Below are 23,768 nucleotides of genomic sequence, written 5' to 3'. Positions count from 1 at the left end.
CGTCTCCGGCTGTGATCAGCAATGAAGCCTTTCCTGGACATATGGAACATGGATGTTACATATGGATGTTTCCTTGTGCTTTGGAGCAAACTTTCTAACTCCTCATGTCTGCGATGTGTCTGGAAAGGCTGGAAACACCTCTCCATCTTACACAGAGACCATCATGATGCGGCTAGTCTGAGGAGTTATTTCTGTACATATGTATATAGGTTTTTTTTTTTATTGAGATACACAGGTCAGCGTTTTCAGTGCGTCTTGCACTTTTCTTTATTTCTTGGTGCTGGCCTGTGTGTTTGATATGACTGCAAGGACTACAAGACTGACTTTATTATGTAATCTGCGTAAAATGAACCAATAATCCATGAAGACAGTGCAAAGTGTAAATTATCATCTTCTGCATCTCAGACATTGGCGAGAATGAACAATGTGGTAAGTAAAAAGTAATGTTCTGTCTCTAAAATGATGTCCCAAAATACTAGAAAACATCTAGTCCAGCCTAGAAGTAATAAATGCATGAAGTAGTTTTTCAGCGTCACTCTGAGACAGGATATTTCTTATTTCAGAGATATTACACAAAGATTGGAATTGGAAGAAATCAGTTCTAGATATTTGTTTAATATGTGCGTTGAAGGACATGTCCTGGTCAAAAATGACTCCAAGGTTCCTCACAGCGTTACTGGAGGCCAAGGTAATGCCATCCAGAGTAAGAGTCTGGTTAGATACCATATTTCTAAGATTTTCAGGGCGAGTACAATAACCTCAGTTTGATCTGAATTTAGAAGCAGAAAATTAGAGGCCATCCAGGTCTTTATGTGTGTGTGTGTGTTATCTGGCTTCATAGATAAATAAAGTTGGGTGTCCTCTGCATAGCAGTGAAAATGTATGCTATGCCTTCTGATGATACTGCATTTAAATTGTAAACAGAATTGGTCCTAGCACATCCATAATTAACCTTAGATAAATATGATACAAACCACTGCAGAAATCAATAGGATGCTCTAATTGCTTTAATAAAATATTACGGTCAAAAGTTTTGAACGCTGCACTGAGGCCATGAGAAGATGATGTGTAACCTTCACTAAAGCTGTTTCTGTGCTGTGATGAGCTCTGAAATCTGACTGAAACTGTTCAAATAAGCCATTCCTCTGAAAATTATCTGTTAGCTTTTTAAAAATTATTTTTTCAAGAATCTTTGAGATAAAAGGAAGTTTGGCGATTCGCCTCTAACTAGGTAGGACAGCAGGGTCAAGAGGTGGCTTTTTAAATCAGTGTTTGGTTTTTTTATGTGTCTATGTACAGAACAGAAGTCTGAACAGACCAACGACCTGCCAGAGAAATCCTCCTCCAAGCGCTCTGCTTCTCCATCCGTGGAGCTGCAGCTCAACGCTGGCCGGCTGCAGCTTGACGGTCTTCCTCCAGGGGCCGGAGCTGCAGGCCCTGGTCTATGAGTGGCCCAGGTACGACTATTGGACCGCAGAACCAGCAGCAGGCCAATCAGCCGACCTGGGACTCCAAATTCCAACACTTCATCCACCCCAACCCCCTCAGAGGAGCAGAACGATGGAGAGGAGGAGGCAGCAGAGCCTGAGGATGAAGTTCAGGGTGCAGAGCTCGAGAGTTCTACAGTTTCTGCTCCGACCCTGCGACTCCTCAAGAGACTCTTTCAGCTCCTAATAGCGGCTGCTATGGAGAGAAACCCCACTCAGTTTCAGCTGGATTCAGGATGTCATCGCTCTCCAGTGCAGTATCATGCGACACCATCAAACAGAAGGCCTCATCAACAGAGTGGCACTTTGAGAAGCAAATACACAATCAAGTGGAACATCAGGGGACATGAAAAAGGCTGAGCTACAGAACAGACTGAAGGCTGGGAGAACGGCATCAGCTTCTGCCTCTGGACTGGTGAACCACATAGGAACAGAAACGGTTAAGAAGGAACCTGAGAGCACTGTAAATGCATGTGCCCAACAGAACTGCCCCACTGCCCCCACGATATGGCCCCACAGTGGCCAACAGAACCACAGGAGCCAGACAGAGCCCCAGGAGGAGTGTGTGAGCACCGATGAAAAGCCCTCCTCAATCACCAGCAGTTCCTTCACAGATGCACCATCTAGAGGCAGCCAGGAGCACGACACAGTAAAGTTTGGATCAGCACCTACTCCAGGTACACATCAGAAATGTCAAAGCTGCAGTCTAAATGTATCACTTTATACAGCTAATAATAATAATAATGATAATAATAGTAATAATGATAATAATAATAATTTATTCTAATAATACTTTAAAGTGTAAGAGATAATGTACAGTAACCATAGTGATTACGAGGGCCCCACCCTGGAGCCAGGCCTGGGGAAGAGCTCAAGGGAGTCTAACCAGAGACTGTGTTTTAGCCCATGCAGTCTGGCTGTGTACAGGCTAAAGAGATGACATAGGCCCACCCCCCATGTGCTCACCACTTGGAGGAGGTGTTGTGGGGGTTTTGAGCAGTGTGTCGGTTGGCAGCCTTTATGTACATGGGATGATCTTTTTTTTTTTGGTATTGAGAATTGCATAATTCTATTGTATTAGTACTGACTAGTACATTTCTGGGATGGTGACAGATGACCGAAGTGTGAATCCATTGTCACTGCTATGGTACCAATAGTATTACAGTGCAATATTAGTGACACAGCACGAGTTAAATCTAAGCACAAAAACAGCCTTTAGTGTTTTCTCTGGAAATTGTAAGTACAAGTAAAAACATAACACTGTAGTTTAACAGTAATTAAAGTAAACTAAACTTGTAATTCTAAAGTCATCATACAGGCTTGTTGTTTCTGCCTGTAGTACTAGCCAGGGCTGCAACTATTCATCGAGTAATTTGATTACAAGAAATACTCCTGCTGTTTCATTTAATGCATGACTCTTTAGAGCTTGTCACATAGAGCTTGTTAACTTAACACTGATGTCAGATCAGTTTCTTTCACCAGCAGATGCAAAATTATCAGAGTGGATGGTGTTTGGTCAGTGAATTATTTATTTAGTTTACTAAGAGTAAGACAAAAAACAGCATTTTTATTTGGTACAGACTGCTCAGGTGGGAAGCTGACTTGGTATCTGACATCTCTTTACGTTTACTTGCCACAGACTGGACAGAGCAGTGTCAGGTGACAACATACATGTCTGTCTCAAAGGGGACAGTAAATCATGGGTGGACTATTGACAGATTTTACAAACCAAAATAACTGACATGGGCAAGACCGTATCGATCGGAGGTTCTGAGTTTTGATTCATTTTCGATGTGATAGGAGAGAGGTCCAGATAAACGACTGGCATTAACTGGGAAAAAAGTGGACATTGGTGTGCTCAGAAATTACTTCTGATAACAGTGCTTCTGTCAGTTTGCTGTAACTCTTCATGCAGTAGACACAGCAGTAAGATGTGCTGTTGATTTTTATTGGGATCCTTGACTCCCAAAACCCCAAACACACTCATGATAGTTAAAGGAGATGAAATAATGTTGCAACAAGTTCTCGTGACTCTTTGAAGTGTGTTAAATGAAGTCTTTTTGTAGAAATTTTGCAAGTGTATCAACCAGTTGGAGTGACTTTTTAGACACTGAAACACTTACACAGCTGGGCCGTCATATTCAATGTCAGTTTGTCTCTTTTTTCCTCTCCTGTCCCTCAGACATAAAGGCTGCTCCTGCACTGACGGACTCACTGCTGCCCAACACACTGCCCTCCATCACCAACCTGTCCAGCTGCATGAAGGATGGAAAAGAGGAGGATGGGGGTGAGTTTGTCACTCTGCGGCCACATGTGACAGTTTAAGAGCCTTCGTATTGCTGTGTTCTGCTATGAAGCACACGAAGATGTAATTAGCTTCTAGCGGTTGTGTGTGTGTGTGTGTGTGTGTGTGTGTGTGTGTGTGTGTGTGTGCAGGGATCGAGCTGGACAAACTGGATGCAGAGATGATGTTACATGTTGTAAGCTGTCATCTCTGCTGGTCATGCACTTCTGCTTTTTATAATCTGGTGTGTTGTTGCATTGCTGCTGCAGCTGGGTTAAAGTCTGTTTTTAATGGCATCCTAACATCATATCAGTACAGAAGTTTAGAGGTTCACAGGTTTCACAGAGGGAGATGTTGAAACTTTGAAACTTGGCAAAAACTTTAAAATTCCTCGGCTTCCAACTTTGACTTCTTCTCCTTCTATACCAGCGCTGATTTGGAGGACGGGCAACACCTATTGTTCAGAAGAATACTGCAGCACATACATGCACCGTAGCAGCTAGCATGAATGGATATAGCTGTGTGATGGTCTTACTGGTGACACACAAAGCTGCCAACACAGCAGGTGTACCAGGGCCCTTAGTTTGATCTGTTAGCTTTTTAAAAATTATTTTTTTTAAGAATTTTTGAGATGAAAGGAAGATTAGAGATTCATCTATAATTTGCTAAGACAGCAGGGTCAAGAGATGGCTTTTTAAATCCGTGTTTGGGTTTTGTTTGCGAATATGTACAGAAAAGAGAACAGAAGTCTGAACAGACCAGCGGCCTGCCAGAGAAATCCTCCTCCAAGCGCTCTGCTTCTCCAGCCATGAAACTGGAGCTCAACGCTGGCCCACTGCGGCTTGAGGGTCTTCCTCCGGGGGCCGGAGCTGCAGGCCCTTGTCTACGAGTGGCCCAGGTACAACTGTTGGACCGCAGAACCAGCAGCAGGCTAAGCAGCTAACCTGGACAAATTCCAACACTTCATCCACCCCAACCCCCTCAGAGGAGCAGAACGATGGAGAGGAGGAGGCAGCAGAGCCTGAGGATGAAGTTCAGGGTGCAGAGCTCGAGAGTTCTACAGTTTCTGCTCCGACCCCGCGACTCCTCAAGAGGCCCTTTCAGCTCCTAATAGCGGCTGCTATGGAGAGAAACCCCACTCAGTTTCAGCTGCCGAGTGAGCTCACGTGCACCACTGCACTACCAGGTCAGTCAGTCATAATGACCACCAAAATATGATTTCTTTCAGCACCCTAAGTTTAAAATACCTCTTTATATATGCAATTTAGACTGTTTCTTCAATGTTGCTCTTTTGTTTGGATTTCTAGGCAGCAGTAAACGGAGGAAAAAAGAAGAGCTGCTTGGAAAGCCCTTCAGGCGGCCTCAGCATGAACTGGATCCCAATGGTCTAGTCCCTTTGCCAGTCAAAATCTGCTTTTCATGCAACAGGTCAGGAGTTCTGGAGCACAGTGCAAAGAGGTAGACGAAGCCCTGAAGTGATGACAGCAGGTACTAATTCTATTTATTTGGTCTCTCAGGAGTTGCAGGTTGGCTCCATTGATCCAGTGCGATTACTGTCCCCTCCTGTTCCACATGGACTGTCTGGACCCTCCACTCACAGCTTTACCTGCCGGCAAATGGATGTGTCCAAACCATGTGGAGCACTTAGTAGTAAGATGCACTGTGCTGATTCTAAGCTAAAGCTGCTTTCCCTTTCCTTTTATTGATGTAAATTTTTATTGATATATTTTTGTTTGCTATGCAGCTGAATCAGAGGAGCCTCAGCCTGTCCAGCCGCTGTCAGCTCTTCGATCAGTTCCAGGACAGGATGTCCCAGCACGCAGTTAAGTTGGACTTCCTGCGTAGAGTACATCGACAAAATGCTCCCAACCACCACTCACCAGCGCAACAAGAAAACCATCAAGGTAGACGTACGTCTCAGTGTGACGGTGCAGTGTGTTGGATTTCATATAATCGTTTTTTCTTGGCCACTGGAACACAGGTGGAGATCTAGGAAATGAATGGCTTTAATAATATACCGTATTTCCCGGACTACAAAGCGCACCTGAATATTAGCCGCACAAGCTAAAATCAGGGGAAAATCCTGTTTTGTACATACATTAGCCGCACCTGACTAAAAGCCGCAGGTGTTTCAATGTTGACTTATCATATGTAAGAGAATATGCACAAAGGGAATTGTCAGGAAAGAGATGGCTGTTTGGAGACACACCCCTTTTATTAATATTTTGAAAAACAAGTTATGGGTACATATTTGCACATGTAGTACATAACAGTAACCTACAGCACACCAGAAAAATAGATTCAGACTACCTTTTAGGCTCAGGTGCAGCGACACGGCTTTAACAAGAAGAAAAGTCAGTCATTCACCATCTTTCTCTTCTTCCTGCGCTCTAAAACCACCAAAGTCCTCTTCTCCAGTGTCGGATACAAACAGGCTCAGGATGGCTTCGTCATCCACTCTCCGCTTCTCTCCTTCGTTGTCACTTTCAAAACCAAAGAAATCCTCGTTGTCAGTGTCAGAGTCGAACACCCTCAGAAGGGCCGTGGCAGTGTCCTCTCCATCATGCAGCAAAATCCGTTGGTGATCGTGGATGTTTTCACACTTTTCCACGCTGTCAGAATCCACCGGTGGAGTTGAGCATAACTTGCTTTTCGCAAGTTTATCGCCGCTCGTCATCCACGCCTCCCGCTGAATGCGTAGCGCTACTTTGAAGTTTGTTTTTCGCGCTACTTCGTACGGGACTACGTTGCCTGGCGGACGGACATGTGACCAACATACCACTCTTGAACCCCGATCCTTCCGCCAGGCAACGTGCAAGGTGTTACTAAAGGACAAGATCAGAGAGGCTAAGGACAATTACAGGAGGAAGCTGGAGTGGAAACTCCAGCAGAACAGCATGAGAGAGGTGTGGAGGGGCATGAAGACCATCACTGGATTCAGGCCAACCAACAGCAGGGGAGCTGAGGGAGGTGAGAATAGAGCCGACGAGTTGAATCTGTTTTTCAATAGATTCGACACCACAGTGTCTGCTCCCACCCCCACAACCTCACCTGCAGTCAGCCTGGAATCCAGAGCCACACCACTGTGCCAGCCTCTCTCCTCACATGTTGCCTCCTGTGAGATTCCTGACACCCCTCCCCCACCCATCACCTTCACTCAATACCAGGTTGAGATGCAAATGAGGAGACTTCACTCAGGCAAGTCTGCTGGACCAGACGGAGTGAGTCCCCTTGTCCTCAAGACCTGTGCCCCCCAGCTGTGTGGAGTCTTTCATAAACTGTTTATGCTGAGTCTGAGTCTGCAGAGGGTCCCGGTGATGTGGAAGACATCATGCCTCGTCCCTGTACCAAAGACGCCTCGTCCCAGTGGCCCCCAGGATTACAGGCCCGTGGCATTGACCTCCCACATCATGAAGACCCTGGAAAGGCTCATCCTGGACCAGCTGCGACCCATAGTAAGACCACATCTGGATCCTCTTCAGTTCGCTTATCAGCCTCGTCTCGGAACAGAGGACGCCATCATCTACCTGCTCAATCGTGTCTACACCCATCTGGACCAGCCGGCGAGCACTGTGAGGGTCATGTTTTTTGACTTTTCCAGTGCTTTCAACACCATCAGGCCGACCCTCCTGGGTGATAAGTTAGCAGCGATGCAGGTGGATGCTTCTCTGGTGTCCTGGATTGTTGATTACCTGACAGGAAGCCCACAATATGTACGTCTCCCACAGTGTGTGTCTGACAAGGTGATTAGCAACACAGGGGCACCACAGGGGACTGTCCTCTCCCCCTTCCTCTTCACCCTCTACACCACAGACTTCAGCCACTGCACAGAGACCTGCCATCTTCAGAAGTTTTCTGATGACTCTGCGGTGGTTGGATGCATCAGCAGGGATGATGAGACAGAGTACCGGGCTGTGGTCGACTCCTTTGTCACGTGGTGTGAGCAGAATCATCTGCAGCTCAACGTGGCAAAGACCAAGGAACTGATCGTGGACTTCAGGAAGACCAGGAAACACTTGACCCCTGTTTCAATCCAGGGGCTCAGTGTTGACATTGTGGAGGACTATAAATACCTTGGAGTACACATTGACAATAAACTGGACTGGGCTAAAAACACCACAGCACTTTACAGGAAGGGCCAGAGTCGTCTCTATTTTTTGAGGCGACTGAGGTCCTTCAACATCTGCCAGAAAATGCTGAGGATTTTCTATGAGTCTGTGGTGGCCAGTGCGATCCTCTATGCTGTTGCATGCTGGGGGAGCAGGCTGAGGGTCGCAGATGCCAACAGACTTAATAAACTAATCCGTAAGGCCAGCAATGTTGTGGGGATGGAGCTGGACTCCCTCAAGGTGGTGTCGGAGAGGCGGATGCTGTCCAAGATAAAGACAATGTTGGATAACACCTCCCACCCACTCCATGACATGTTGGTCAGTCACAGGAGCTCGTTCAGTGAGAGACTGAGATTACCGAAAAGCACCACTGAACGACACAGGAAATCATTCCTGCCTGTGGCCATCTCCCTGTACAACGCATCCACTTAACACACTGTTTGCTGCTACAACTACACATGTTTCTTTTCCAACTATTTATTTATAAGTGACTTATGTATGTATGTATGTATATATATGTATATATTGTACTATTCTTAGTTAGCGTATTGTCTGTCTTGTCTTAATGTTGGTTTAAAATGGAGCACTGTAACAAAAAATAATTTCAACTTCAGTGGTGGAACTGGTTTAGCTTTCGTACCTCAGATACACAACAAAGCACTATTTTTGGTAGCGCATGCTAGCGGGCCGACGTTATTACCGTGTTTTTTGGAAAATACGGCACACTTAAAATCAATCCTTTGATTTTTCTCAAAATAGACAGTGCCCCTTATAATCCCGTGCGCCTTATGTATGAATTCTGGTTGTGTTTACTGACCTCGAAACGATTTTATGTACACGGCGCTCGAAAATCTGTCAAATGTTTCAGTACAACTTTGCTAAGCTACGAAGCTGCACTGCTTGATGGATTGTCGGAGTGTTACGGCTGTCGTAGGCAGGAGCCTCACGGAGTGATATGTACTGTGCTTCAACATAATATTACCGTACACTGTGTGTATAACCTCTTAAGTTTTGTGGATATTATACATGGTTATGCTGAGGATATGTCGGCCAATTTCCACTGGAAATGTCTTTTTGGTTAAACTGTCAGCAAGGAATTTGCATTTGCACTGTTACATTTTTATATAACTTTAATGCACATAAAAAACAGCTGCTTGATTAAGTGAAAATACATTGATGGGGTTTTCTTTGCACTAATAAAGTTGAGGAGTTGTAAAGTGTTTTGTCTAGTGTCAATTATATAGTTATCGCAAATTTTCAAATGTATATTGTGATAAGTTTTAAGAACAGGCTCAAGACCCACCTTTTTAATTTAGCTTTTACTTAGCGTTTATTTATTTTTTATGCTTATTTATTCTATCCTGTTATTCTATTATTAATTTAGGATTTACCTAATATTTTTTGATTTTATTCTTATTCATTTTTTAATCTTCTTACTCTATTTATATTTATATTTATATTGTATCCTGTTGTTATTTATTTTATCATTTTACCCTGTATATATTGTATTGCGTCATATCTCCAGTGTTTCCTCGGAGGGCGCTCTCTGCACCGGGGCTGTTATTGACCGTGGCTGCTGGGTCTCTGGGGTCCTCTCAGCCTGGTTGGGGGGCTCCTTGGCCTCCCTCCTGCTGTGTGCCTGTGACCGGCTCCCGGTGCAGACGGCTCTCTGTTATAATGTTTCCTCACTTGGCTCATGCGAGCCCAGCCCAATTTTTACTCTTTAAGTGTGTGCGTGTGTGTATGTGTGTGTGGGTGGGGGGATATATGTGTATTGAGAGTGTGGGGAGTGAGTTGGAGGGTGGGGTGGGCTGCTTTTAACTATGTAAAGCACTTTGTGCTACATTTTTTCTGTATGAAAAGTGCTTTATAAATAAAGATTGATTGATTGATTGATTGATTGAAATATTTTTGGTCATATCGCCCTGCTCTACCTAGATACTGACATACTGTCTTTTTTTCAGCTTCTGAAATTTAAGCAGTTGTGCACTTGTATATGAAGTGATGCTATGTTTAGACACATCTGAACGTACTGGTTAATTTGCTAGAAAGTGTTAAATTGTCTCTAACACCAAGTGTGGTTCAATTTCTTACTCTTAACCCCCCCAAATTACTATCCAAAATATACAGAATGCTTTCTAAAACAGATGAATCAATATCACTTCCTATTGCAAAATGGAAAGCGGATTTATCAGTTAACTTAGACCAAAACTTCTGGTCTCAGATTTGCTTAAAAACCTTTCATCTAATTAGAAATCCCAGTCTTCAATTAATTCAATACAAAATATTACATAGAATGCACTATACAGGTCATCGGATGTTCAAGATGGGCTTTACGTCTACCAACAACTGCTCACACTGCCAAACCAATTCACCGGACAATTATATCCACGCTCTTTGGTTCTGTCCACCAGTTCAGAAGTTTTGGCGCGAGATATGTGAAGACTTATCGAAGTGTCTGAAATGTAACATTCCAACTTCCCCCTTAGTGTGTTTACTGGGCAGCTTAGATAATGTCACTTCAGAAAAGAATATCGCCCATATGGTTTTCACTGCCCTATGCATAGCCAAGAAAACAGTCCTCATGAACTGGAAAAATAAAAATAATCTTAATTCTAACCAATATAGAAATTATCTATTAGATTACATTAGTCTTGATACAGCCTCTGCCACCACATCAGATCAATTGCTCTGGGCTCCTTTGATCAGCTCCATCACCTAGTGGGGGTGGGGGGTCATAGTTTGGTCCCGCCTTCACTGTTGTGATTGGTGTGGGGGTAGGGACAGGCTTAGGGCGTCGGGGGGGTTCCCCGGAGGCATCTTCCTTGGGGGGCTCAACCCGGGGTAGCGGTCATGTCCGGTTAGGGGCTCTGTTGGCTCTCAGGTGACTGTTTCCTCGCGGCTGCGTGCAGCGGGGCTAGGGGAGGGTCTGTGCTGACGGACGTGGGTTACTGACCTGGTAGCCTGGCTGCCCCTGGGTGGGTCCGGGATGGGCGTGAGGTTCTGGGGGCGCTCCGTCTCTGGGCTGGGACCCGGACCGGGCCTCGGGGGCTTGGGTCCTGGTTGGTGTGTTGCCGGGGTTGTGGGCGGGTGGGTGCATGGGGGCCCAGCCCTGGAGCAGGGTGCCGCCGGTGCGTCGAGCCACCTGGGGGGCTCTTCAACTGGTGGGGGAGATTGTCACATCTTGCAGGAGCTTTCCTCTCCTCAGGAGCTCTCTCTGCAGGAGGGGGAGATACAGGAGAGGTGGAGGAAGATCTCAGCCTGGGTGTTTATTGTCTTATGTAGTCTGGAAGATGAGTGGATGGTGGGGTGGGTGCAGTTTTCTCTGTGGTGGGGTTGGGTGGACTGTCCCGGGCTCTGTGGGGCCGGGCGGCGCTGCTGCACTGGGCCCAGTCTGGATGGGCCTGGGCCCCCTTTCCCTGGCGGGTCGCGGAGTATGGGGGTGCCTACTGGGGTCAGCGGGGGAGCTCGCCCCAGGGAGGGGTCACTTGCCCCTCCCTTCCTTCCCTCCCCATCTCCAGCTGCCTCCCTCTTCCCGCTCCACCACAACCACCCACACATGCAGGGCCTTGGAGTAGGGGTATGTCACCAGGGTGCAGAGGAGGCTACCCCCCTCTGTCCCCTTCTGGCTGCCTCTGCCTCAATTTTATCCCACAACTTAGACATTCACATTACTCACACTCTCATTACACATACATATAGGATCTTGGGGGTGGGCACGATACACGGAGTCCAAATTACCATCAGGGTGTACACCCCACCCCTGGCATCGTTGCCCACCTCTCAATTTTAAATACACGTAGACATTGAGGGCTAGCAGGAGGGACCATGCGCTTACCTGCTGCTCTCTGGCAGGTAGCTCCAAGCCCTCCTGGGTTTTAAATGCACCTTAGAACACACATGCATCAACACTACAATGAGCGGGTGGAGGGAGGTTTGGAGTCTTCTCTCACCCCCATTCTCTGCGACCTGCTGGAGCAGGGGGGCTAGGACTAGGAGGAGGAGTTGGCCGTCCGACTGCGGTCTGGAGTGTGGAGCCTTCCTGCTGCTGCGGAGTCGGGGCGGTCTGCCTCCCCCCACCGCAGGGAAAAGGGAAACACCACCTGGGTCTGGGTGCAGTTCCCCCCTCCAGGGGCAAGGGTACCTAGACCCGGTTTGTAGAGTACGCTTGGGGAGTGTGATCGTGTGTACAGCGTCTCTTTATGTCTGTCTCCACGTTGGTTGAGTGTGGAGTAAGTGCATATGAGAGCATGAGGGTGGGAATGGATGTTTGTATCTGTGTGCCTGTATGTCTGTGTCTATATGTCAGGTTGGGTGTCAGACGCCACCTCTCTGGGGACATCTCAGGCCCTCCAAGGTTTGGAGGCCTATCTCCCCCTACCACCACTTCCCCTGCCAGTGGCGGACCCCCTCAGACATCGGTGCGTTGGTGGTTCTTTGTGTCCGGGGATGGGCGTCCAGGTACACACCGGCTCACTCCTTGGCGGCCGCTTATCGGGGCCTGGAGCCTGGGGCTCGCTCGGGCCACTTCGGAGGTGGGGTGCCCCCGGCCTCTCGGCCTGGGGCTCGGTCACTCAGGCGCAGCTGGCTGCCGGCGGAGCTCACGGGCGCGTCACTGCAACTCCCCCTGGCTTCTGCTCCGCGGCTGCTGAGTGAGCCCTCATCTGGGACTCTCCTCAGCTCTTTCCGGGACAGTGGCGCGGCTGCCCCTCTGTTGGTCTTCCTTGGTCTCTTGTGTTCTGGGGGCCTCTGGATGTCTGGAGTTTTGATCTCCTCCACACCTGCTTCACGCCCTGGAGGACGGGGCTGTGGCCCCCCCACACCCTCGAGCAGATCATTACATGAAGGAACCTTTTAAAAAACAAAAAACAAGCGCGTCCATGCTCACAGGTGTACACACGGGTGATCACACCCACAAACTACACCCTTTTTGGCTCCTACCTCAAAGCACACTGTGTTCTGTTGACCTTATGTGCTGCACAATAATGTTTAACATTTAGTATTTACTGTCATATTCCCATATATCATTGTGATGTTGTTTATTCTATTACTCTTGTTCTCTTCTGCTTGCTTTCTTTTTTCTTTCTCAGCAGGTGATCCAGGTGATTGATATATGCATTTTTTTTTCTCTGCCCGTCCTGTTGGTTTTTGTCTTTTGCCCTTCTCCCCCGTCCCTCTTCTCAGCTGTTTCTCTTTCCCTCTTTCTTTCTCCCCTTCTTTCCCCCAGTCAAGTCTGTCCCGTATTCAGTAAGTGAAAATAAAATAAACAATAAAAGGTGAATCAAATGGACCATTACGGCAAGGCTGGGATGGTCAGTTTGGTAAAGTAAATCCGTTGGGCATCTTTCTTTGCCTTTAGACAACAATTCTGATGGCAAAAGAGCCAAACGGGACAGGCAAAAAAAAAAAAAAAAATTGTCTCTAACAGTCAGTGTTTTTATTCAGGTGCCAGATGCCATCAAGTCCCAGTACCAGAATCCTCCGCCCATGCTGCTTCCTGCAGGGGTGCGCCAGCTGGAGCTGGTTTGTAGTGGCATTCCTGACCATCAGCCCACAAAGCATTTCACCACAGAGGCTGAGCAGCAGGAGGTAGGCACAAGAGAAACCAGCAGCTGCCTAACATGTTCTTTAAGTCAGATTGTAATGATAGTTCCCTCAAAACAGGCTTTTGTGTGCTACAATCTGTGTCATCTGATGTAATAGGATGTGAGATTAATAGGAGAGCAGCGTAACCTCCTAAGACCCAAACTCTTTCATAGCATGCATTTTTAATTTCTCTTTGCTATTTGGGCTGATTGGGACCTGATGAATGTAAAACCAAAGAATTATCAGATTTTATTTTTTACCTGATGTTTGTTTCTGAGAAAAATGAGATCCACATATGAGGACATTCGATTTAAATTTCAATAGAACAGTGGCAGTATAACGTCCTCGCATGTGGAAATCAGGCCTTTGTAGAGCAACATTTAGTATTTTGGTCTAGCCAACCCAAAATGTGATGTTCACATATGTGGACACCAGGTCCTAGGAGGTTAAGGATGATTGATCGCTTTCCTTTTCATTTTGGATGATTGGATGAGAGTTTGGACAAGAAGTTTTTAGAGAGTTAGATTTTTGGTGTAGATGAGTGAAACACTGACACATCCTGTGTACTGTGTTTATCAGAAAGTAACAGAAAATTCAGTTTCAGAAGTTCTGAAAGCTGAACCAACTGCTTCACGGCACTTTGCAACAGTTGCATTAGAAAGTCTGTTTTTTTCACAGACTGTAGAGCTTTGAGTAATTTGAAAATTGCAGCAAAAGATAAATTCTGGTATCTGTTTGTTTGTGTGATATAAATGAATCCTTGATGAAGGGGAGGGCCTCTCAACAGAACTGCTGGTTGCTTCTTTATAAAAACATACATGTGTTGTGTTGAACAGTGGCTTCAGGATGTCATCGCTCTCCAGTGCAGTATCATGCGACACCTATCCATCAAACAGAAGGCCTCATCAACAGAGTGGCACTTTGAGCAGAAAGCAAATACACAATCAAGTGGAGCATCAGAAGACATGAAAACTCAGGCCTCATTAGAAAGGACTTCTTCCCCTGACCCCTGCTCTAAAGCTTGCAGTACACCCAGTGACTCCCAGGGGGCCTCTCTTTCCAAGGACAGCCCATCAGGGCTAGTTCTTTGCAAATGCACCGTGACACCATGTCAGAACTGTAGGAAACCTAATGGGCCTCTGGAATTGGTTCAGCCTCCCAGAGCCAATGGACCTGTAGACTGTAACAGTGCCTCAGATTCCTGCAGGCAGGCTGAGCTACAGAACAGACTGAAGGCTGGGAGAACGGCATCAGCTTCTGCCCCTGGACTGGTGAACCACATAGGAACAGAAACGGTTAAGAAGGAACCCGAGAGCACTGTAAATGCATGTGCCCAACAGAACTGCCCCACTGCCCCCACGATATGGCCCCACAGTGGCCAACAGAACCACAGGAGCCAGACAGAGCCCCAGGAGGAGTGTGTGAGCACCGATGAAAAGCCCTCCTCAATCACCAGCAGTTCCTTCACAGATGCACCATCTAGAGGCAGCCAGGAGCACGACACAGTAAAGTTTGGATCAGCACCTACTCCAGGTACACATCAGAAATGTCAAAGCTGCAGTCTAAATGTATCACTTTATACAGCTAATAATAATAATGATGATAATAATAGTAATAATATACTCAAGTAATCATTATGTTACTCTCTCCTCATTATACATGTAACGGTGGCCATGGTGTGCATGAGAGAACATTTAATTTGAGGCTATAGCAACATTATTTTGCATATTTAAATTAATATAAATACATTTTTAACTTTAAGAAATTGTGTTAATAGTCATGCTGTTAGGCTGAATTATTATTAGTATTAACATCTCCACTTTCATAACGTCTGTTTTGCATTAAAGCACAGAGAAGGCCTCAGAACTGAGAATGGTTATATGCTCACCTTTCTTCACTGCAGCCACTACATGCTTGTTTGAAGGCTTACACACATTCACTCGCACACTTTAACACACATGCATTCACACGCGTGCACACTGACCAACTCTGCTTCATCCAGGAGATGCAATACTGTCAGAACTCTTTTTTTTCCCCTTATAATGTAAGAAAGAGCTCCAAGCAGATGGGAAGAAGGCCTTTTTATTTCATGCCTCAGTCTAGGATGCATAGCTTATTTTATTTGGCAGATCACTTAAAATTGTGATTCTGTTACTTCTACTTTTAATAATTTATCAGTTTTTGTCTTTAGGAAAATGTTTCTTCAAGAAAGTGGAAATGTGATTGTGATATGGGATGTAAATACAGTGAAAGAGTTGAGCTCTTTTGGCAGATACTGTGTATTGTTAAACTATCAAAACAAGCATTTTCTAAAGTGGAAACAAATGAAACGTTCATTTTAAAAGACCTGAGTTTTCTCTCTTTTGAATGTTTACTGTTGCTATTAATTGAATACTCACTGCTGACATAATCGATGGTGCTAACAGTTTTCTTGCATATTTTGTGTCGTGCAGCCCCATTTACCAAAAGGATACATGGCCATTTAAGAGCACATTTTATTTTCAGTTACTGAGTTATGAAGAAAAAAAAGTTATTCAGATACAACTTGCTTTGCCTTCTATCTCAGTAATAGTTCCTGTGCACTTTTTTCCTTTATAGTGAACTATCAAAAACTGTCTTTTTTCTGGTCCTTCTTTTATCTCATCTCATCAGTTTGTCTCTTTTTTCCTCTCCTGTCCCTCAGACATAAAGGCTGCTCCTGCACTGACGGACTCACTGCTGCCCAACACACTGCCCTCCATCACCAACCTGTCCAGCTGCATGAAGGATGGAAAAGAGGAGGATGGGGGTGAGTTTGTCACTCTGCGGCCACATGTGACAGTTTAAGAGCCTTCGTATTGCTGTGTTCTGCTATGAAACACACGAAGATGTAATTAGCTTCTAGCGGTTGTGTGTGTTTGTGTTTTTGTGCACATTGATCGAGCTGGACACACTGGATGCAGAGATGATCAAGCTCTTGGCCTATCAGAGGATCCAGCAGCTCTTTGCTCCCAAAGTGGCCAGCACTCAACCTCCCCCCACCACCAGCACTACCCCAAAAACCTCAGCACCCCACCCAAACAGTAAGACACCTTTGCACTACAGTTTAGTCTGTTTACTTGTCAAGAAGTCAGTTTTTCTGCTGTTTGATTGCTGTTTTGTTGTAATTATTAAAACCTACACTCTCCTCCTCCCAGGTCAGAAAAAGGTGCAAGCCAGAGCGGTCTTTTACCCTCTGACAGGAAGAGGAGCAGCTGTCAGCATGTGCTATAGGACGTTACACATAGGATCAGGTAGGACATTCAGTCGCTGTGACTTTGACCCTGCTGCATTCTGTGCCCTGGCTCTGAGCCACTCTTAGGTTTCATCTGTGATGGGGAAAGGTTCACGTAGGAGAACAGCATTAAAGCTGCTCTCACGTAGTTTTTTGAAATCATACCAGTTCACCAAACTCCAGTTAATCATGTTTGATTTAGGTTATATTCTTGCCTCGTGACTAAAGTTTAATAAGACCGAAGTAGAACATAGGTAGGCCCCCATCATACCTGCTGTGTGGTGCCTGGCAAATGTCACCGTACAGCAAAGTTGATGTTACATGTTGTAAGCTGTCATCTCTGCTGGTCATGCACTTCTGCATTTTTATAATCTGGTGTGTTGTTGCATTGCTGCTGCAGCTGGGTTAAAGTCTGTTTTTAATGGCATCCTAACATCATATCAGTACAGAAGTTTAGAGGTTCACAGGTTTCACAGAGGGAGATGTTGAAACTTTGAAACTTGGCAAAAACTTTAAAATTCCTTGGCTTCCAACTTTGACTTCTTCTCCTTCTATACCAGCGCTGATTTGGAGGACGGGCAACACCTATTGTTCAGAAGAATACTGCAGCACGTACATGCACCGTAACAGCTAGCATGAATGGATATAGCTGTGTGATGGTCTTACTGGTGACACACAAAGCTGCCAACACAGCAGGTGTACCACGGCCCCTGGTTTGGTGTCTTGGCTCTGAGCTAATCACTCCTACAGATATAAAACTGGGAAGTGATGCAGAAGCAGTGTGATGGTCACCCCATCATTCATCAGCTTGCAGAACCACCAGACAGATTTGCTGACGTGCTTGGAGTCATTGCACTGCCTGATCCTTGGTGACTGTTTTTGGACTTTAACTCCTGGGAATGTTTTGCAGTTGTCTTGCATGTTTTCCACTTGAATAGTGAATAATCTTTCTCATGGTAGAATTATGAGCGTGTTTGGGACTGGCTTCATGCAACTTCAGATACTGACATGCAGCACTCATTTATTCTTTAAGACATCTTTCCTCTTTGGCATTATGTCGACACACACCAGAATGCTTCTGAGTTTATAGAGGTGGTCACTCGTGCTGATAATCAGTTAATCAGTTGTGTTTGATCAGCAGTATGTACCTGCTACTTGTCATCTTTATTTCTATGGAAGCAACAAGGGTTTGCTTAGTGCTTCATACACTAATTCTGCATTCTGGCTTCTTTTTTGTCAAATACATGACAGTAATGTCATATTTTATAGTTCATCTGAGGTTATATATCAAGACTTAATTTCAAGACCTGCTAAAAACAAGATGATTTTTTATTTTGTCCCAATATGTAAACCTTGACAGAAGGTATCCTTTTAACCATGACTGTACTTCTGTACGACAGGCAGCAGTACACGACAGAGTATAATATAATAATGTACTGAGCCTGTACTAGCTCCCAATCTCTGCATCATTAGTCAGGTTGAGTGATAGTTGGTACCGTCATCTTTAAATCGGAGTATTTTAAGCAAGTTGTCTGTGAAAGTAAGTTCTTAGACCTGTGAGGGTCACAACAGGACCATGTGGAATAAAAACTACTGAACAAAAACACAATATGTCACATTGGAGTGCAGGTCATTAAAATACATTTTGACACGGCAATATTGCAGAAAAAAAATCCATGTTGCAAATCTGTATTCTTTGTGTTGTGGGAAAGGGTGTTTAAGTCTTTAACTGTTTCTCTAAGGTGCTGACATGGATGTGTGCCTTACAAACTACGGTCACTGCAACTACGTATCGGGGAAACATGCCTGTATTTTCTATGACGAGGTGAGGCTATTAAACTACATCACTCTGCAGAGCACTCCTGTGGTTGTTAGTGACCAAGATGTAAATTGTGTGTGTGTGTGTTTGTCGTCCTTCAGAACACCAAGCATTATGAGCTTCTGAACTATAGCGAGCATGGCACCACAGTGGATAATGTCCTGTACTCGTGCGATTTCTCTGAGAAGACCTCACCATGTCCACCCGGTGGCCTGGTAGCCAAAGTCCAAGGAATCATTCGTAAGTACATCTCCGTCATCTGTTTGGATTGGCTTGAAGGAACCCAGGTCTGTGTGCCCAGTTTGACTTTGACTGCTGATGAGGTCGTCACTCATAGATTTTGTATGAACCTTTTATGAATATCCATCCATCTTCTTCCACTTAGCCACTCATCTGTATGTGTTCTGGTTAAAATAGTTAAAATTTTAATTGTGAAGAAATCATAACATCATTGCGTCTGTAAATTAAAGGAATACTTTAATTTATACTCTAATACTGAAAAGAATCAGTTTTAGTTTGGCTAGAATTTCAGGAAGTGTAGCCCCCCCATGTGCTTAATGTCAGTGTCCTGTTTGTTACGCTGACACTGCTCCTGCAGTATTGGTCAGCTTTTAGTGTTCTTCATCCAAATTGTGGTCAAGGTCACATTTGTCATTCTTAATGGGTACATGTAATTAGTTTGAGTAGAGAACCAGTTCTCCGTCTGTTGTAGGTTCTGGTTAGAGTGCCAGCTTGAAGTGCAGGAAAAAAACAAACCACGAGTTTGGTGTTGGAGTTCATCTCCATCCATAATGGCGATCTAGCCAGCGAGCCTGCTGGTAGAGAAAACACCAAATGGGAAAGAACGGGCTGGCTTATTATTAGCTATTGCAATTTCAAAGTAAAAGTAAGGATGCAGTAAACGTACAGTACAGTGGTAAACTTGGTGCATGTGGCATTGTAGCAATGAGAAAGGTAAATAAATAAAGTGTAAAATGAGCAGTCAGATAGGGCTGCTCGATTATGGCAAAAATGATAATCACGATTATTTTCACTGAAATTGAGATCGCGATTATTTGACGATATTTATTTAACCCTTTAAGACCTACTATAGAACCAAGTCCGCCAGAGCTTATATTATTTTTTTTACATGTTGTAGTGCCGTTTGTGGGAGCATTTCAATTTGCTATGCAACTGTTATAGCCCATATTTTAATAATATGTATGCATTAAGTCCATAGTAACTACATAAATTGCAAAAAAGTGCAATAAACTACAAAAAAATTGAAAATCGTTTTTGTTTTTTTGTTTTTTTACATGTATTTCTACTTGGAGAAATTTAAGAGGTTTATCCCTCAAAACTTTAAATACAAAAAAGTTGCAAAAAATAGTTTCCCACCACAGGAAATTTATTTTGAGTGTCTTCATAGTTTTATTTTGGAGATACACCAATTTTTATATACTGCAGGAAAAACGAAAAAACAATCCTATGATGCAAATTTGCAAAGAAAACAGCATGTGCATCAAAATAAACTATTTCCAGCAGTGCAATTCGAGTTCTAAGCATCCCAGCAACTATTCAGAAAGGTCAAACATGACCAGTATAGGCTTTTAAGGCCTACAAGTAAAAAACTACAATTTCCGCGAAAATGACGTCACTTCCGGTTTCGGGCAGGTAATGGCGGACATGCGATCGTTCGCGCTGACATCTGTTTCACTGTGGGAAGTGTTACGAACAGCTGATCGGATCGGCAAAGCGTGTTTCTGGAATATTATGTTTTTGTTCCTGCAAGAGCTTTTTATGCAATTTTTGCAAAGCTTTATGTGGAAGGAAACCGTGACCGAGGACAAGCTGATGGCATCAGATGTAAGTACAACTCCTCCGGTTTCATATGCAAAACAAATTATTGCGCTAGCTTACACGGTTCAGGTTCTACAGGGATTTAAAAATAGTTACACAACACGGAGCGTGCTGCTCTGACCGGCTTTAAAGGGTTAACAATGACTTTAAAAAATAATATAAAATAGTGTGCAACACCACTGAAGTTTTTTTTTTTACCTCTCTTTTCAACCAGCGGCAGTCACTCTCCTCTCCAAATAACTTCTGCTTAGCTTTCCGGGCTTCCCTCGGGTCCTCTTAATCAGCGGTCTCCAACCTTTTTTGCGCCACGGACGGTTTATGCCCGACAATATTTTCACGGACCGGCCTTTAAGGTGTCGCGGATAAATGAGGGAGGGGCTAATAATCGGCTCAGTCATTTTTAATGATCGTTGAAAGCCCAGATCGTAATCGTGATTAAAATTCGATTAATTGAGCAGCCCTACAGTCAGATATACTTGTTCTGTGGCAGACCACGTTATGTAAAGTCTGAATGTTGCTGTATCACATAAAGCTTCCAGTCTTAATCTGTTATTAAAGATCATTTGGACAGATGTTTGATTAGTAAAGAGCTGCAGTGTGAAACAGCATTAAATCAGATTTCTCTGAAACTGTTTATAGATGATGAGTGTAAAACATGTTTGCCAGAGTTCAGCTTTCCACATGATTTTAGTCTCATTTTCAAGACAAAGTGTTAATTTTTATTTTGTGGATAAAATGTAATCAGTGAAATCTTTTCATGGTTGCATTGTCTCCACATTAATGGAGTTTACTGTGACACTAGTCTGTACAGACGTCTTTCTCAGACCTGCTGCATTTCTTCTTTGCGTAGGTCGCAGTAAGAAACGGGAAGAGGACGAGGGAGCCAACTCCATGGTGGGGTTGTTGCCAGTAGGAGGAGTGATGAGTAGCCAACGTCAGGGTGGTGCTGAGCCGTCTTGTAGCTGCAAAGCGAGTAGCTCCAGTCTAATTGGAGGCAGCGGGGCGGGCTGGGAGGGCACGGCCCTGCTCCACCATGGCAGCTACATCAAACTGGGCTGCCTCCAATTTGTCTTTAGCATCACTGAGTTTGCCAGTAAGCAGCCCAAAGAGGAGCAGGCCACTACACCTGCTGCCAGTTGCACAAGCACCACCACCAGCAGCAGCAGTGTCATCAGCACCACCCTCAGCACCACCGCTAACACCTCCACACCACCACCACCCAGCACTGCCACAACAAGCGGCTTTTCCAACCAGGATGAGGCTGACTCTGAGACTGTACCTCCCCACCAAGTGCCCGTACTGCGTTCTAACTCTGTTCCATAATCCGCACAGGAAGCCCCGCCCTCCCTCTTATTTTGCACCTTCTGTGTCACGATGAAGGGAAAGCTGCACAGCTGGTTGGTCAACAGGGAAAAGTTCTTCTTTTTTTTTCTTTTTTTTTTTTAAATGGTTTATATCTTTGCATGAACTTGAAGTATTATTGACAATCTCTTTTTTTCTTTTTTCTTTTAAATGACTGACGTAACCGTTAGGACCGTTAGGACTTTGAGCAAACATTACTTCCTTGGGCTCAATCTTTGTTTTTGCCAGTATATTAGTTATGTATGGTGTAACCTTTTTGTCAGTCAGCCCATTTAGCACAAACATTTTTTTTTTCTTTGTAGTATTCAATTCCATACATTCTAATTTCTTTTGCTGCTTTTGCACCACAGGTAGCTATATATGTATGAAAACATACATGCTTATACACTATAACATGTATATATAATGTAAATACATTTTAATTCAGTGCCTCTCGATTGGAGAAACATTGGATTTCATGTAGATTTGCCATTTTTTGGTTTTTAACTGTACAGCTCATTGAATTTGTGATACTGTGTAGAGTACCAGACGTTTTGTGATAAAACTTGTTCTTAGTCTGTACTTTCCGCTGTAGTCCATCTGTAAATACCGTATAGTTTTAGCACTCATTTTAACATCTTGTGCTGCTGTGTATATAAGCACTCTGTCTGTACCTGCTTGTCTGTTCAAACCTGTAAATACAGAAAGATTTTCTAAGAACAAACTCAGTGTTTATGCCTGTTATTTTCAGCCTTGTTCTAGATCCACTTTGAGCTCTAGTTTGGTTTTCACTTTCTGAGACAGCAAGTTCAGTACTGACAGGGGTGGATCTACAGGGGTGGCATTGGGTGGGCATGTGCCACCCTAAAATAATCTTTGCCACACCCTAGTTGTTTGCATATGACATGTTGTTTATTAAAATAAGCTAGCATTAACACTTTGAGCCTAGCTGCAATGAACGTTGAATATAAATTCTAAAAAATGAATATATTGCATAGCGTTATCCTCCCTCCCCTATTAGAAAATGGTTCAGCCCTGCTTTATTTCTTGTTGTCGGTAGCAACCAATGCCTATGATTGGGCAGAGCACATTTGGAATCAAGAGTTTATCAATGAGGTCGACGCGGACCTGGTCATCATACTGTTCATTCAGAATGCTGGTGGGCTCGGCTTGTTTTAGGACAAAAAAAAAAAAGTAAAAATGGACAAAGTGATGACGTGCTCCATGAAAAGCAGACCGTGGGTTGGAACAGAAATAAACAGAGATGTGTTTTGTTTTAATTTCTGTACCTCATGGTTGTTTAATTCAAAAATACAGGAAGCAGCAACAGATGCAAATACAGTTATTAAGGTGTCACACATTAGGGCTTTCACAAAGTTGGTGCATTAACTGTTTAGAAATGACAGCTTTAAAAAACATTGTTGTCTCTAGCATGATTATATCTTTGATATGATTTACTTTTAAACTCAAATGTTGCACGTTCTTCACAAACAACTACGCTTTAGTTACACCACTTGACACAACATTTTACTATTTATGTAATCTGGAGTATCTGGGTGCTTCACACTATCAGCTACATTGCTTTATTAGTCCACCTGACAACTTACACCAGTTTAGTCTAGCCCATTGTTAATTATACACCGGCTACCGAACTACACACCTGAATGCAGCCAGGCTGATTTCATTCTGGCTACATTCCTGTTTCCTATCCTGTTTCCTCAGTTGTCGCCAAATCGTTGCACTGGACTCATTACTCAACCTTGGCTCCCTCGCTTGCATACTCACTTTGCTTAAATTCACCTTGGTGTCCTTTTGCCAAAGCTGCTGCTGCAGAGCTGAAGAGCTGTGGAGAGAGGGCTTGAGTGGAGCGACGTGGAAAGCAGCAAGCTGCATGGTGTTACACTCAGTGTTGGGGAGTAACGGAATACATGTACCAATGCTACGTATTTAAAATACAAAATATGAGTAACTGTATTCCGTTACAGTTACCGTTTAAAAAGGTGGTATTCAGAATACAGTTACTTTGTTGAAATAAAGGGATTACATGGCG

General features: G+C 44.3%; 1 pseudogene across 1 annotated transcript; it reads left to right on the top strand.

Annotated features, from left to right (window-relative positions):
• Positions 1–216: 216 nt before the first annotated feature.
• Positions 217–22,442, top strand: LOC309687285 (PHD finger protein 12-like; annotated as a pseudogene). Its single transcript, XR_014280748.1, has 15 exons — positions 217–429; positions 1,300–2,164; positions 3,670–3,774; positions 4,505–4,957; positions 5,079–5,199; positions 5,289–5,421; positions 5,516–5,675; positions 13,326–13,469; positions 14,303–14,999; positions 16,150–16,262; positions 16,390–16,528; positions 16,643–16,738; positions 18,462–18,544; positions 18,640–18,778; positions 21,228–22,442. The product of XR_014280748.1 is annotated as a PHD finger protein 12-like (transcript).
• Positions 22,443–23,768: the final 1,326 nt, after the last annotated feature.

The sequence above is a fragment of the Aulonocara stuartgranti genome (assembly GCF_965226115.1).
Source record: "Aulonocara stuartgranti genome assembly, chromosome: 14".
Lineage (NCBI taxonomy): Eukaryota > Metazoa > Chordata > Actinopteri > Cichliformes > Cichlidae > Aulonocara > Aulonocara stuartgranti.
This window is presented reverse-complemented; position numbering and strand designations above follow the sequence as displayed.